This window comes from Pogonomyrmex barbatus, unplaced genomic scaffold (genome assembly GCF_055798465.1).
Source record: "Pogonomyrmex barbatus isolate J1 unplaced genomic scaffold, ASM5579846v1 scaffold12, whole genome shotgun sequence".
Classification (NCBI taxonomy): domain Eukaryota; kingdom Metazoa; phylum Arthropoda; class Insecta; order Hymenoptera; family Formicidae; genus Pogonomyrmex; species Pogonomyrmex barbatus.
The window spans coordinates 4,292,213-4,310,009 of NW_028297108.1; the positions used below are offsets into that span (position 1 = coordinate 4,292,213).

Below are 17,797 nucleotides of genomic sequence, written 5' to 3' on the forward strand. Positions count from 1 at the left end.
TAATTGTAGATTTTTTAACAAAACAATTTGCTTTAGAATTTTAAATACTTGATATAAAAAGTTAAAGATATTTGATTTATAAAGGATTCTAAATTTATGATTTTGGCGAATCGTAAAAATTTGGAACATTTTGTGTTACCGGAATTGTAAAAGCAATTCTTAAAGACTCTGCTTGTTCTATCCGGTGCTTCTCTGACTCGTTTGTTCGTTCTCTTGTAAGGTCCGGAATCACAGACTTTAATTTATACGCAGCGGTGATTCAGGGGAGAATGAAAGAGAGAAAAGAGGAGTGCAAGAAAAAAAAAGATTAAAGGAAGCATTCTTCTCGGGAGGGGCGCTGGCTAGTCTGCAGCCAGTCTGAAAATCGACGTCTTTAATTCGCATATGTGACTCAAGCGTCTCCTCTTTCCTGTTCCCTCTCCATCGTTCCTCGCTTCTGTCTTTTTCTCTCTCTCTGTTTATCTGTTCATTTATCTTGAATTTTAAAATATTTTTAGAAAACTGTCAGGTGTCTTTTGTTCTTTCTCTTTCCTATTTATCTATCTCCACGATCTTATTCGACGGCCATTGTTCCTTTATAAATAATTTTCATAATCAATTATAACTGAATAATGTGATTAATGTGATTACGTTAAATCTAAAGGGATTTATTCCATTTCGCGATTTTATCCGAAATCAATCTTTACATTCTCTCCTCGTTCCTCTCTTTCTCTTCCTCGGCGCCGCCGCCCCGATCACTCGTTGCACGCACCAACGCTTCTCCCTCCGTGCAGCGTGTGCGGCATGCAACAGGTATCTGTGCTGACGTCAGGACGAAGCAAGAGGGAGATACGCGACGTCCCGCCGACAAAGACGGGATGATCGGCTCGGAGACGCACCGGCGGAGGAAGCCACGGGCCGAGAGAAAGAAAGAGCAGGAGAGAATGCAGCGGGGACGCGTACGGAGGATCACACGCACAGACACACGCGAGACTCGGCCTGACTCGTGCGTCGGCTGCATCCGCCGTCTCTTTCCGTCCCGCGCGATTGTCCTTCTCCCCTCGCTCCTCCCCCGTCGTCGTTCAGTCGGCCGACGAGCTCCGAGCTTAAACTCGAGCCGAGTTGTGTCACCGCGCCGCGCTGTGTTACGAGGCTGTTATTCAACGCGCGCGCGAAAATATGCGACGGGCAGCGACGTACCGACGTACGACGATGGTGCACGCTTAGTGCGACGAGGTCGAGAGGATCGATTCGGGAACTCTGAGCCGAAAGTCGGTCGGCCGCTGAAATTTTTACGCGCGGAGCCGCGATAACCCGATATCTGTCATCGCTCGACCGAAGTATCGCTTAATTAATTTTTTAATCTTTTATTATTATATCGTTTAGAGCGCACGAGCTGCTTTCCGCGAATTCTTGAAAATAACCACGATTTTCATTTTAAGAGGTTTCCTGCGGTAAAACGCGAATATATTCTTGAAAAAAAAAATGTATCGACAAATAATGTTAAAATTTTTCTTACCGTGACACGTATGCGTTTCATATACGCGTACGTTTCCGCGCGCGCGATTTTGTTTACAAATTCCTCGAGTCTCGTCCGACAGTCAAGCTCGCCGACGTGTCCGTTACTGTAATTCCGCGAACTGCTTTAACAACGTCATGAATCACGGAATGACTCCGTGCACCGTAATGTATGCGCGCAGAAACGAGAGATAACAGGCGCTGCCATTATTTTCGTATGCGATTACTATTCCGGACGTGACGCTGCTGTACTGTTCGTGTGAGTCGCTTCCAAATGATAGTAATACACATATCGATAACGATATGATGATAAGAACAGGAGAATTGGATTAGAGCTGAAAAAGTCGAAAAAAATCGAAATATAAAACTGCTTCTCTCTCTCTCTCTCTCTCTCTCTCTCTCTCTCTCTCTCTCTCTTTTTCTTTCTCTCTCTCTCTCTTTCTCTAGCGGTCAAAACAAAATCGAAGTGAAAGCCAACTTTTAATTTCAAATAACACGATATCGCAAGAATTGCCTCTGTTACACAAGATGTTTTTCGCTTATCGAATTATTTTTTTCGAATCGTCGTTCAACGAAAACAATTCAAGCGCCTCGAGAATTAATCTCGAAAATCCCGCGGAGGAAAATTTGTTTATAGATAATTGTTTATAGATAATTGACATTGGTAAAGAAAAGACATTTCGTTAAGTAAATTCTGCTATCAACTTAAAATTAATCAAGCTGTTTGCAAACGTCTTGGAAAAATCGAGCCACCTAGGACTACAAGTTTGACATTTATCCTATCGTAATAGCCGGGAGTAGGGGAGGAGGTGGCCATGCATAGAGCACTTCCTCCCTTTCCGCTTGCGAACGAGCGATGTAAATCTCTCTTTCTCGGGGCATAAGTTTAACAGTGCGTTCGCGTGAGAGCGACGATCTCGGACGCATATCGGCACGAGGAGAGTAGGACGCATGGCTCTCGGAACAAAGCACGTTTCGCGTGCGAGTACACGTATATAGAATAGGATACGCGTATGTACAGTAAGCGCAGCAGACCGTCCCGTCTCGTCGCGGCTCAGACCTTAATGACGTCATTATCCCTAATTAGAATTCCCATAGTTGGCAGCCGCCACGGGGGACATCCCGTTACACCTAGGGCCCCGCGCCTCGACGCACGGATCGTATCGATGGCGCATCGGAGCTCCCTACACCTCGGAGGTGTGTACATCCTTGCGTGCCCGATACCTCACTTCCGGCTAAGTCAGACACACGCTGATCCCGCCTCCCCCGAAACGCCGAGTAATCAGATAAATCTGAAACGGCGTGCATATATTTTTGCGCGTGGCACGAGCGCGCAGTCCTTTGCTGATTTTTTTTTTCCGATTGTCGCAGAGATATCGCTGCCGGATTATCATAAACCAATATCGCGCGGGACGGTCGCTCTTAGCGTGGAATACACGTGGCGTTCACGTCATCTTTATTTTTGACGCGGCATTAAAAACCTCGACGCTCATCAATTTAGCATTTATTTTACCGAGAATTTGAGGAAGTTAAAATATCGGCCGCAGCTAGCGAACTCTCTCCTTCTGTCTCGTCGTCGGATTATAGATCGTGTAAAACGAGCCGCCGAGCATAGTTCACGCGTGATAGCACGCCGGTAACGAGAATTGTGTATAGGATAAACTGCGGATGAGCAATCTGGCTGTGACCAATCGCCTGTGCGCATCGCACGCTCGCAGTTACATCATCGAAAACGCCATTTTCTCTCTCTCTCTCTCTCTCTCTCTCTCTCTCTCTCTTCTGCAGGATGTAGCGATAGAAGTGGATCATCGCGGAAAATATTCCTATCTTCGCTCTCCAGTCTCTCGTCATGCGCGCAAAAATTTGTCCGCGAATTGTCGCCGCCGCTGCTGTCGTCGTCGTCGTCGTCGTCGTCGCTGCCGCCGCCGCCGCCGTCGCCGTTTGCCGCCGCGAAGGTCGCACGGAAATTGATTTCGGTCGCGTTCCTCAGTTCTCTCTCGTTCCACTAATTCGATCCGACTGATCCGATAACGGGTGTCGCAAGAGAGAAAAAACGCAGTCGGGCGTGCACGCGAGGAAAACCAGTATCGAATGTCGGGTATCGCAGCAAGTCGAGTATCTTCGAGTATCGCGACGTGTAATTCAACCCTAAACTTGAAATGCCAAGGAGATTATGCCAAATTAAAATCCAGAGGAGTAAAATTCTTAAATTCGTGTAAAACAAACGAAATCCTATGATTTTTATTAATTCACTCTTCGTGTAATAGCATTTTTATTGTACATACGATTACTTCAAATACGCTACTAAATACGCTACTAAATTACGTATAATTATGCAATAATCCGTACACCGCATAAATGTAGGTAATTCGATTGAAACGACATGACGGAAAGCTACGTAAACTCTCGGCCGTAAGATATGAAAATGCTGATATATTTATATTAAAGTATTGTTGAGTGTAAAATTAAATCGACAAATGAAGAAAAATAATGATCATCTTTGATATATTTATATCATTTGCGGGAAAACATTTCGTTCTTACGCATCGAGTGATAGTCGATTGTGCATAGAGCAATGCCGGCGCGATATTTGCTCGCTTCGGTTTTTCACGGAACCGCGGATGATCGACGCAACGGCGCGGTGTGTCTCTCTTTTTATTATTCTCCGTATCGCCGTTCCCGGGGTCGCCTGTCGTTGGCGTCGTTTCTCCGCCAACGTCACGCGACAACTATGTGCGCGACACACCATTCTCGGAGACGTGCGGCCGGGATTGCAAAATGCCTTACGTTCGTAGTTTGCTGTTTGCGACCAACGCCGACCAACATATCCTATATCGATGGATAAAATGTGCGAAGTTTCGCCATTGCGTCAGTTTTTCTAAGCGATTCGATCGTTTGACAGCATCGGGCTTGCTCAACGTCTCATAATTTCCGAAACAGAAAGTGTCATTAAGATTACTGTGTCCCTCGATCTCTGCCATTTAGTGCGAAGCGTGCCAAATTCCGTGCATCAAGATGCTGAATCTTTAGAAACTGTAATGTGTAAAAAAGATTGTAGAAATTTTATTTTTATCTTTCGCTTTTTTATATGCATGTTTTCTTATACTATAAATAAAATTAATGCGTGCGTTTTGATTTTTTGCAGAGTCAAGGAATTCCTGAGCGTGTCATCTCACGGATATTCTAACCAGGATTGAAGAATTATTTTATAAAGGTAATAGCCTCTAATATTTTCATCGTTCTAATAATCCTGAGGTCCTAGACTGCCAAATAAGATGCACGAAAGGCAATTGCCACATCTTCGCGAAAGAGCGCAATGTGGGTCGCGTGGGACGTGGCAAGATGCTGCTAAACAAGATCATATACGTCGCAAATATCTCGCGCTAGCTATTCGTAATATTCCTTAATCTCTTTTTGCAGACATTTCATCTCGAGATCTTTTGTCACTGTCGTCATTATCCGTGCTTTCGTGATCTTGTTTGCTCCTGTTTCGAATTATAACTACTTTGGTTCTTGCGACGTCGAGTCATTGATGCTTCTCGGAAGCATACACGATCAATATCACAAGATGAGTCATCTTTATAACGCAAATAAGAAACAATTTTTTTTTTCCCCCTCGCTAGTTCCAGTTGTGGTGTTCATTGTAACAGGCGATGACGCTTAACCGTAACGATTGCTTAATATTGTAAATTGAAGATTCTTGAAAAGGATAGCGTCCATCATGAATGGAAAAATGCCAAATTTCTTGCGGTATCTCTAAGTACGTAATTGCGCAGCTTCGGAATGTACGTTTCGTCACGAGAAACAGAGATCCGTCGGAGCGCTGTGAGTTGAGCACTACTGGCATACTTAGACGCCGCCGCCGACGTCGCGGTTGGATCTTTAAACTTTAAAAGCCAACACGCTGGCCGCGTAGCTATTGACGGCTGGACCAGGGCCCTCTCTTCCCACTTCGTTCCGTCCCCCAGCCCCACCCCAACTACGTTGGAGGGCCCTTTCGAATTTTCTCCCCTCTACTTTCTCCACCTCCACCTTTCTCGTTCTCTGCGTCGGCCTCTTTCTCCTGTTCGCGGGCACTGTGAGGCTACCACCGAGAGCGGCCGCTTCCACCGCGATTATGCAAAACAATTATTGTGGAATGCGGTCAGCTGTTCCCAGACGCACGCTGACGTCACGCGCGTGCTCTCTTACCCGGGCACGTGCTCTCGCGGCTCCCTAGAAAAAAGCACAGCCATCCCCCGAAAATCCACGCCTGGTGTCCGTTCTCTTAACTTTTTCCGTCTTTTCCTCTTTTCTCGCAGACGCGATTCGCAGCAGCGAATTAAATCGGCGATTTTCCATAAACTCCCATATTTCTATAAATTATCGCTATCGATGAGAAGAAATCGTCGATTCGATTTAATACTGAGACATCTTCGGGATATATTTTAAGTTATTTTAATGATTTAGACAACGTGACATATGTCGATGTAAGATGCGAAAATAATGTAATACCGATATCTTCTGATATAATATCTACAATGTAAGATAACCCAATATCGAATAATTCAATTCTAGTGTAATACATCGAGATAATACTATATTGAGATATCTTTCGTGAGATATCCACGTTTACGTTAGATGTATACGTTAGATATACAAATAATACTATTATTTTTTCAATGCATTTTAACTACAGAGGATATAAAAAAAACAGCGTTCTTATCTCTGCATCGATTTAGATAGCGAAACGGTTGCATCGTTTTTTTTTCCGTTTATAATTATTTAACAGCCGTCAATTAAATGCCAGGAAAAACGGACTACTATTGTTTCACAATCACAATCACGCGTTGTTAAGTTTACAAGAGATAGAAGAATTTTATATATTCTTTCGCTAGAATCGCGTCGGTCGTTTCCGTTTTCTCATGAGATAATCGGACCTGCGTGTGACAGCGTTGTACCACATAAGGTGCTACATTGCGATCGTAGAATGTTGCATCTTCTAACGTAACGTCATTCGAACAAGATTGAATACATAAAATTTTCTCTCGGTACAACGGTAGAAAATGAGAGAAAAGTCGTTCTGAAAATCTCTAGTCAAAATTTACAATAATTTTACCAATGTAAATTTTATAAATCTCGTTTTGTTTCTCTTATTTCTGATATTTTATTTATTGAAAAAAAAAAAAGAATTTCTTTTTCTCTCTTATAAATAATACGTATCGTGACGCAACACTGAACGCCATGAATACCCGAAACGAACTTTCGTCAGAGCATGCCTCTGCTACTACAATACCGTCGCTTTATTCGCGGCACTTCCGTTTTTTATTTGCATACTGAGTCTCGAAGCACGCCTCGGCCTTGGAGGCTGGTACACGTGCTGAAATTACACCGACTGCGTATTTTCGCTTGGCGATTCGTTAATTCATCGCGGCAAACCGTGCCTCGTTGACGACTCCTCGTTCCTCACAATCGGTTTCCTAATCCCTGTGTAAACATGAGGTTTATACGAAACGCGATTAATAGTAGGACCTTAATGCTCGCTTTCGGAAATATTTGTCTTGTAAAATGACTAAAAGTAAAATGAAGCATTCGACATTTTACGCTGCTCGCGTGCCTTATTATCATCATCATTTTAAATGTCGAGCAATAAATAGGTAATCAAAATAGGAATGCCTTTGAGTAACAGAAATGTTAATGAATTCCATTTGTTGCTTAGATACTTTGGATACGTTTCGTAGATTGTAAACGACGATCGTGGCTATTAATTTCTATATAAACACTCATATCACGTTCGTTATACAAATATTTTATTACCACACAATATACAAATATGTCTGCGATAGAGTTTTACAAAATCTTATCTTAAGATCTGAAATAAAAGAATTTCAATCACTCGAGATAAATAATATGTAATCGATCTGAATTCTGACAGAGAATATTAACATTTTAATGTAATTTATCATTAATGATATAAAAACATTTTTTTTTTTGCTTTTTTAACATCGACCAAAATTTGTAGAATTTTTTTATCGCTAACACAATTTCTTCTGTTGATAAGGTCTAATAATATTCTACATATAAAATAAAAATAGCATATTATTGACGATTATTCTGTAATTTAGTATGAAAATAATAATAAAATTTTTAACGACATAGGGATCGACTTGAAATTAAAACTTAAAACTCAAAAAACACGATTAAGAATATTTCTTATTGAATTGCATAATTTTTTGTTCTTTACAATTTCGAGTACGCATCAATATGTGAAATAGTCAGAAGGAACTATCCCTCCTAAAGTCATGTCGAAAGCACTATCGGTTGACCCGATTTTCATCGCTGATTTAAATCCGTTCCATTTCGGAGAGAGATATCTTCGGCGAAAGAATCTCGAGAGGGAGAAGTCGCATTTGCGTCGTGAGAATGTCTACGGTAAATTTCTTGGTCTCGCAAGGACCACTGTGATTGGTCACGAAAATCCGCCTCTATTACGCAGCAGAACCTCCATCGCTTCGCCAGCAGCCTCTCCGATAGTAGAAATACTGGTCGGAGGTGGGTCTTTAAAAAATTAGCAAGGTTTAGTCCGCGCGTGGGTTCGTTCAACTCTTTGTCCCTCTTTCTCACTCGCGGGGGAACGCACGAATATTTCTCCCCTCCTTCTTCCCTCTCTCTCTCTCTCTCTCTCTCTCTCCCTCTCTCTCTCTCTCTCTCTCTCTCTCTCTCTCTCCCCCTCACACGCACAAATTTCTCGCTCCTCTGTCTCCTCTAGTTCACTCTCCGACTCTTTGGGCGCGTCCACGTGCACACGGAACGCTTCGCCGATGTGAGTCACTATTTTCTTGTCTCTTCTTTTTTTATTTTTTATTCTTGTCTCGCCAACCGACCAACTTCTACATTTATGTGATCTTTTGACGATTTATTTTATTTTATTTGCGATTTTATTTTTCTATTAACTTTTATTTTCCTGTAAATATCAATCTCGTGAGAAATCTCGTAGCTGAGAAGAGAGAGAGAGAAAATTTTTCACCGTACTCTCTGTCATATGAAATTAGAAGTTAGTGCTCCTTTAAAAGGAAATGGCTGGAATCGCGGATGTGCGCCTAGAAAAATGCGAAATGTATTCGCACGGGAATCCCGTAATGCGTTTCTTCCTGGAACTAACTCCACGACCGGAAGGTTTCTATTTGAGTCATTGAATTCGCGCGAAATCGGACACTGCCACATTTTCGGGAAAACGTTTCACTGTTTGACGTCTCGTGTGACTAATGCGCGGTTTCACCAGCAACGGATAGGAATCACTTGCGTATAATAATAAATTCATTTCCTGGTGGACGATAAGAGAGATAGGAAGCAGATGTGTTTACATTTCGTGGCCAGCGATTTTATTATGAATTTGAATCGAAGGGAGAAGTCATGCGGGCACGTTCTTCGATTGGCGAATAAATTTTACAAATGCGGGGCTCAAAAATTTAAAAGCTCGGCACATAACTCGACAATCGTTCCAAGCCCTTGTAAAGAAAAAAGATATTTCGTTAATAACTGATTTTATTACTGATGAATACAAGACACGTAGAATGAAAAGCAAAATGAAAAAAGTTAAAAAGTGAAATAGTGAATTAAAAATATCTATTAATAGGTGCATGTTTTATCGTCTTTTTAGCTCTTTCCTTTTTCTTTCTTAAGTGCGGATTTTTTAAAAGTTCGCCGCTCGTAGTCTCATCGCGGGAAGTAGAAAATTACGCCTGGGTAGCACAAAATACGCATATTGGTGTACAACAGAAATGACAATTCTTAATTCAGATTATAATTACCGCGGCCGGCGTTATTGCGGCGGCAGAGAAATTCCCGACCGGTTATTACTTTTCGGAACACGGCAACGGCGATGGCGGTCGTAACAATACGGTATCACTGCTGTTAAGATAACCGAGGACGACGCGGTTCCCACGTACCGCCGTCGTATATCGTCGTTGCTTGAAACTCGCCCGTGTTGTATAACTGCAGGGGTACAGATCCTTTAACCAGCATTTTGCGCCCGGCGAATGCTGCCGGACCTTCGTAGACCTGCCGCGATCCTTTATATTTGTTATTTATTGCGACCACTACCTATGGAGAACACAAACGAACGATTAACTTTCAACACCCGTGCGGATTCCAGCATGTTTTCCATGTTCAGTTATCTAAGCAAAATAATTTTTTTTTTTTAATACGGAATCCATGTAATTTTTAGAAGGTTCATTTCATGTGCGTGAAATAATCTTTCATAATCTTTAAAAATAATAATAATATAATCATTTATAATGTTTTAAAAAAAATTAATTCTCGCGATTTTTTTTTTTTTTGAAGTTGTAATAATTCATATAGGACACACTTTATTGTGCTAAATTCGTAAAATTAATATATTCGATACTATATCGATCATGAAACGCGAGAAAATGATGAAATCGATAATTTATCGGCATGATCCATTGCTGTATCGCGCCTCGAAGATAGCAACGACTATAGGAGATATAGGCGGACCACGACTATCGTGTTTATACAGCGCGTATGCTCCGTCTCTCTCTTTCCCACGTAATCAGTTCTCGGATCGGTCAATCAATGGAGTCCTAGGGATCGTGGACCGGCACCGACGAAACATCGGGACACATATCTAGCTCGCGATATAGCTGTGTGTGACGCGAAGCAGCGTGGGAACTCCTTCGGGGCACACGCAGCGGTGCTCATTCCGGCCGTTCGCGCCGGAAATTCGCATGGCTCCCTCGCTTTAATCCCTCAGCGCGCGAACCCGCGCGCCGTCGAAGTTCGCACATTAATTTCGCGATTTTCTCCACGAGCGCGAAGTCGAGCGGAGATTAATTAGGGGCAGAACGATGATAAAATAACGTCTCGTTCCCGCGGTGAGAGATATCTCGGTCTCGCCGCGGAAATTGGTAAATTACCTCGCTCTGAATAAATCAACTTTCGGACAAGTGCTACGCTTACGCGTGAAGAGAATTGCAAAATTTACGGAGTATACATTTCCTTTGCGCTATTCACGTTTAATTCACTTGACAATCCGACGAATACTTCGAGCTCAGAAAAATCTCTCGTCGATTGCCGTAACGCGGCAATTGTCCGCTCTTTTCGTCAACCGTCGTAACTTCCCTGTTAAAGATTAAAAAGAAAAAAAAAGAACAGATACGTTCATTGTACGTCGGTCCCCCCATCGGGTCAGGAAGGGTTAAGGCTACGCGCGCTACCTTGAATGAGAATATAGTATTGGGGTCCTTAACGCGGCTCGGTAGGAAATTGCGGCGGGAATGATGGGTCAATGTTTCGTGGAATGCGGGGAAATAATGGAGGTCAAGCTTCCTCGGGCCTGTGCTCGCCGCCGACGAGATGAGAGGTGGCGATGGTTAGCCGGAGAGGCCGGACGTCGTAGGTATATCTTCTTCGTCTCTCCTCGCCTCTCTCTTCCTCTCTCGTAAGCGCGCGCGCTTTATTTGGCGAGTTTTTGCCGTGTTTTACGAGCGGCTTAGCGGCGCTTTTTATAGCCGGCTCGCTTCACAATGCGCCATCACAGTGGGTTTTTACAGACGTCCTGTAGTATCTAGGCGGCGGTGTGTATCGGATGTGTGGGTATTTTACATACGCTCCGTTATATAATGAGCAACGCGTGCAGGCTGTTGAAGTCCTTCCCGACATATCGTCGTCAGGTGAATCCGTTCGCGCTTCGTTATTTCAGCACGTGACATCTAAAGAAGCGGCAAAAAAGCGCTTATGACTTCTGCGATTTTCTTTATTCCGAAAATAATTGCAATTTGATAATATTATGCTAAAGTTAGGAAGATCTCAGAGTCAGAAGAGAACATTTGGCTTGATTTCTATTGAAATAATATAAAGTCATCAAACAGTAAAAGTCTAAAATAAAAATTTAACACATTTTCGTGCGTATTATAAAATTGTTTATTTTTCAGTGCGTCTTGTTATCTACTAATCATTAGATGATAGGAATAAATTATCACGTGGACTAAAACAATAAAAGAAAGATTCTTTTAGAATCTTGTATTTTCAGAAAATAAAAAATCATTTATTCAGATTTTAATATTTTAATATTTTACGAAATTAATACGTATTCCTTATTTGTATTTATAATTCATCAGATACACTCTTTTTAAGAAATAATCCAATGTTACAATTTCATCCATTTCAATTAATATTTTAACGATTATTGATGTATTTTTGAATTAATTTAATTACGAAAGAAATACATGAAATACATAAAAAATATATAAGTATATCCTACATGTAATAAATCATTTATGTACATTCTTATAGATTCATATCAATAACTGTTATACTGAATTATATTTAGTCAATTTATACGAATTTATCATTGGTGATATTTAGTAATTAAACCGACATATTTTCCTCCGACATGCTCGAGAGAATTCTCCATAATTCGCAGCGCTCGAGTTTTTATATTTACGCGCGAGTATTTATTTATGCTGCTGTAGCTGTGTGTATTTTTGCATGGGAGTATGCATATATCTGTGTGCATATACAGTCGTGCATATAGATTTCACTCTCTATTTCTCTTTTTCTCTCTCTCTCGTTCTCTCCCCATTCAGATGCTCGCCATGAATGAACCGCAGAACCTCTTCGGTTTCGCCATATAGTAGACGCTTTTCCCCACACTTTAACGCCACAATGGTCGTCCTTCGAAGATCGAGACTACTTCGCCGATATTTCTTACACGGATACCATAGCAAATCGCTCGTAAACTTGGAATTATTGCGGAATGTCGATGTAAAAAGATCTCGGTGACACTACATTGAGATCATTTTTAATAGCTATTGTTATATTTAACAAGTAGAGCTCTTTTCGAAAAATTTAAACAATATATTTGCATAAACTTAATTATAAATTTATAAATAAAAAGGAAAAACAAATTTTTTAAGAAACAAAAAAATTATCATCTCATTCATATCTTTTGTAGAAGTGCATGTTTCAGATAAAGTGGAGTATTATTTTTTAAAATAATTCGTACTTGCTACTTTACTTGTTACTTTATTACATACTTTATTATGGTCGCGCCAGAAAATGAGAGCGATTCAAACGCGGTGAAAGATGCACGTTATCTCTTTTATATTTCTTTAACGACTTCTTTTATATTCTGTTGTGAAATACGTAAAAGGCGATTATTATTATCCAACCACAAAACACGATTGGGTGATGTGGACGCCTTAAAATCATACTCGTCGATATTTATTGTCGATCTGTGATAATTCTGTCGGCTATCGACACGTGGTTAACCACGCGATAATTATGAGATACAAGAGCTCTATTTTACGTACGTAACAAGCGAAAAGAAAAAGCAAGCATGTAAGCTTATACGCGACTTATCACATTTGCAAAATCTCGTAGTTTAATTTCGTGTGTTACAAAAAATACTACTGAATATGATACTACTAAAGATAATACTGGGTCACTCGTTAAAATCTTTTAACGATCTTTCTTGGAAAATGCGAAGTGAACGAACCCTTTAATCTACCACGCGATCAACGGTGCTTTTTTGGCAATGTCGTAATCAGGCCTCATACACACACACACACACACACACACACACAAACGCGCGCGCGCGCGCGCGCTAATGAATCTATGATATTCACGCACGCGCCTCCCGTTTCCGGTCGTTCATGTTATTTCTCCTCGTCAAATATATCCTATATAGTACCGCAAAGTTTGCACTATCTTCGGATAATAAGTCTGCATTTTTAGACGCTTTTAAACGCGCATTCGAGACACCAGATGTATCACATTGATTATCTCGCGACACTCAGAAACATCAAATTATTATTATTTTTTTTCTTTTACGCTCGACAAGTCGCTTTAAACCTCGTTTAATGCTTGATGGATCTTCCTCGTCCGCCGAAGGGAGGAACCGTTTTTTCCGTCGTAAGTAGATGCGTGCGTACGCATTATGTCTATGACGATATTCGAGGAACCGAAGGGGGTTGGCCGGATGAGATCGAGACAGTTTTAAAGCCCGTGTGTATACCGCCTACATCTCGTGAATTAGTTTCGGCGCGCTGCCCGCGCGTTCGATATCGACTCCTACCAATCTCGTAACCCTTTCCGGTTCGCCTACGACGAGCTGATAAGTCGGGAAGCACAAGCTCGACCGGGACGAACAACTGCGAATTATTTGCGGCGATTTAAAACGGTGCGTTAGAGTGGAATTTTTGGTATCGAATCGGCGTACATCCGATCGTAATTTTAAAGGGTCGTTTTTCATTCACAATCGCACAGACTTGCCCGCTCTATTCATGTAAGCGGAACTTAGAATAGTGATTTCGATGTATAATTTAACTCGAGCGATCGCGTTTTGATCGTCGACTCTTGTTATCTGGCAAGCCGCGACCGAATAACCGATAAAACGTTTGCGTCATAGCGCCACCTGCGGCAGCATGCACGGGCCTATTGCATAAATACAAGTACATTAGACATGTACGCATATATGTATGTATGTATGTAGACACGTTGAATGTACGGAATTTATCGTAAATTCGCTCGCGCGCGCGCGCGACTCATCGAGAGACAGCATTGCGTAACATGGGACATGAACATGGATGTTCATTTTGTCGCTCGCATAAGTAAGGACGTAACGGGATTAGGAACGTTCTTACATTATTGATGGGTTAATCTTATGTAAGACTTTTTTATTTATTATTGTTAAAAAGTTGAAAGTAATCAAGGGATTATTCATCAAGATGTTGAAAAAAATTAAGGACTTGGAATGTGAAACTCGCGAATTTTTCAACAAAAGTTCTTAATTAATATAGGTCGAAAAATTCGTCGAAACGAAAAGCGATTTTTTACTTTAATGATACAGATGATTTGCTCGCTTATTAGTATTTATCACCCGATGTTCAAACATGAGATTATCTTATCCTATTTTTATCTTGAGTTTTAAGAAGACGTAAAATGGTCTTCTCGAGTTGCTCTTTCATTTTTACTCGTGCTTTTTTAAAAGGTAATATTTTTTTGTTACTTGTTACTCAGCATTTATGTTACATGTAACGAGCAACTATTTTATCCTCCTGCTGTAGTACATAAATGTTATTTTTTGCACAGCATTTAAATCATCGGATTTTAAAAGAGATAAACCGGAGTGAGTCTGCTTTTCAGATCTCCCAATTGAAATCTAGATTCTCTTTTGTGAAAAGATATATATTGAAGATTTAATACACACACACACACACACACACACACACACACACACACACACACATATATATATATATATATATAAAATTCACATATAGAAAATATTACATTTCTTTCAAGTCTCTTGGAAATGCTTTTCTTTGATATTTCATATTGTTAATGTACAATGTTCCGCCGGATGTGATGCTTTAACGGAGATAATGAGCGACGGGAAGGGAATGCTCCACTAAAGATTCAACGCTAGTAAAATCTGTTCACGTCGTCCGCTGAAATAATATTCGTCATGCGAACGGGCAGATATGCTTCCGTATGAGCGTTACTCACGCAAGGAGAAGCAGAAATCGTCATCCGTCGTGCGCTCCAAAATTAAACTCGACTTACGCACGTTCCCGATTGCGATCGCGATATCACGCGCCCGTATATACGTAACAGAAAAAAAATTCGCTTATCTGGGGCGCCGGAGAGTAGATTCCTCGAGTGGCAATCGCGTTCGCGGCTTTCGATTTCGTAATCTCCGTCTTTCCGTATCAGTGTCCGATTGCGTGCCGTCAGCCGCCATCCTCCCGCGCCCCTCAACGCCAAGCCACGTCGCCGGAGGTTTCATCCTTCCTCCCGTTTCCCGTCTCTGAATGGAGGCGTCAGAATTCTTATCGACTGCCAGAGAACACTGTAGTGTATTACGTCATACGCGCGGGGCCACGCCGTAAATCTGTTGTCCATCGCCGCTAACTATAATTATATCCTTTCCCCCTCTCGCCGACGCTACGTAATTGCGTCGTATGGCCACGGAATATTTCGTGGCGCAGAATTTGAGATGGAAAATTATAATTCCGAAAGGCGGATGATTAATTCGACGCGTCTACGACAGATCGTGCGCTGAATCGTCAATCGCCCCTATTCTTCGTTGCGATTATTGTCAATTTCTTCTTTCGTCGCTTCAATGTCACTGTGTTCTATGACTAATGAGCTGTCGATTTTTCGCGTAACAAAATGACAATTAATTTTAAGTATCCAGAACTGCGTTTGCAGTTCCCTTCGCGTTTCTTTGACGACGAAACCGAATATTTGAATAAGAGCTGTTTTATTGAAAGAGAATGTGCAGAAAAAAATTAGTCTTAAATCAATACTATATATTCTCACATATAAACAAGAACATTATAATTTTCATATAGAAGATTTTCAAATTTGAATTGAACAAAATACTCGCATCAATATAAATTCAGTTAAATCAAGATATATCAAAAATATTCTTACATACGAGAATATTTTTCCCGATTCAACACTATTTTTTTTTCTGCGCCTGAACTCTTTTCCTCACAGAATCTACAAAAACATCCGGCGGTGCCGTCGCCGATTGTTCGCCATCGAGAAAACTGTCGACGGCGTCGCGTTCGAGGGCGGTCAACAATTTTTCAGCGACGCGTTATCGCGCCTTCGGTGAACGTCGTGGCCCGATATCGCTCGCGCACGCACGATTGTGTCGCTTCGTGTTAACGTGCTCCGTGGTCTCTTTAAACGCATGCATCCAGCGCGTGTTCTCCATTCGCGTTTTGCCGGCGAGGCCGAGCTTCATTCACGTACTGCGCCGAGAACAACCGGGACCGGATGTCGCCCGTCACGGCGATCCGATATCCCGGGCGGCGTTTTCGATCGCGCACGAAGGTCAACGCTGGTTAACCCGAAGCTGCGTTATTCACGATAGATGCGTGACCGTGAAGCACGACAAGGGGAAAGAAAGAGAGAGGGAGAAGAGAGAATGCATTTTGATCGCTTAATTATCGCGTTGCGTGACTTTGCGCGTATATATATTCGGACGTTAATACTTAAAATAATAATAGATATATGATAACGCTAAATTAAGAACGTTTCCAAGTATAACGGATTCTTCACGGTCGCGTAATTTTAGTTTTATACCAAGGAAACTGTTACGCACTCGAATTTGCATACCTTTATATCATACAACATACTGTGAATCATTATACGTGTGAATAATATAATAATTTCTGCGTCACTGGAGAGAGGAATATTCATAGCCAATTATTGATTCAATAATGACACTAAATATACATCAAGGAATAAAACAGGAATAAAACATCGAATAAATTCCGCCGAACGGAAAGAAAAAAGCGACTTCCGCCTGGAGAACGATAACGTCTGTGCGCGATCGTAATTGTGCATTCTGTAAATATTTTAACTCCGATATTTTCTCATTTAATTCTACTCGAGTGAACTCATCATTTAATTACAGCCGGGCGCAACGGACGAACGGATGGACGGACCGGTCGAAGGGGAAAAATCGCGAGTTTCCCCGCGAGTTATCTGAACATATTCTCCCCGTTCCCGATCGCGATGCGCTTCAATTATCTTTTCAACACACTTGTCTCTCCGTAAGGTGAAATTCCGTTGCGTGCGCGCGGCTCGGTGAGTAGCGCGATGCCTCCTATCAGAATCGTTTGCCGTGCGTGTCCGCCCACTCGCCGCCGCCACACACGTTGTCGTCGTCGTCTCTCGCCGCAAGCTACGTGCACAGCCGGATCGTATAATACGCCATGTAGATATCTATTAAAATACGATCGCGCAAGTGTACGCGTTCGCCGCGTGACGACCACGTCCACGATCGAGCGGTTCAATGAGAGTCATTAACGACGAGGCCGCGATTTCGCCGTATGTGAGCCGGAAACCGTGCCTGCAGGGTTCCACACTTTTATTAGTCGATTCGAACGGATTAAAAAAAAACATCGTGAGCTGGATACCTCTACTCTCGATATAAGGCGTGAGATAAGATAAGATAGACAAATCGCGAGAAATAATTTTGGCGCGCTGAGTTTCTCAGAAAGTTAACGCGTTGTCCGTCTTGAAAAATAATAAGCGACGTATGGTATAAGGGATATTTTCTCTCCCTGTGTGCACGTAGCTTAACGCAATTGCGCAACACGTACGAGCTAATAATGCTTGTAAGTGAAGGTTGTGAATGCTAGAGCGAAGACACGGAATACGTTATTTCGTTGCGCGGACTTGTAGATACTCCTCACGCATCTTCTCCATAGCAAGTGCAACGCTGTTTGAAATAGAATTGTCGTATGAAACACTTCCTTCGAATTCTTCCCTCCGTCGT

At 41.8% G+C, this 17,797-nt stretch overlaps 1 long non-coding RNA gene across 2 annotated transcripts in view; it reads left to right on the top strand.

Moving 5' to 3' along the window:
- The first annotated feature begins 707 nt into the window (after window positions 1-707).
- The window catches only part of LOC105428226 (uncharacterized), a 35,968-nt gene continuing 18,878 nt past the window's right edge, over window positions 708-17,797 (top strand). Inside the window, exons 1-2 of one of the 2 annotated variants that reach the window (XR_016138049.1) lie at window positions 708-4,345; window positions 4,643-4,711. This is a non-coding gene — a long non-coding RNA (uncharacterized LOC105428226). The other variant, XR_016138048.1, reaches the window with a different exon arrangement.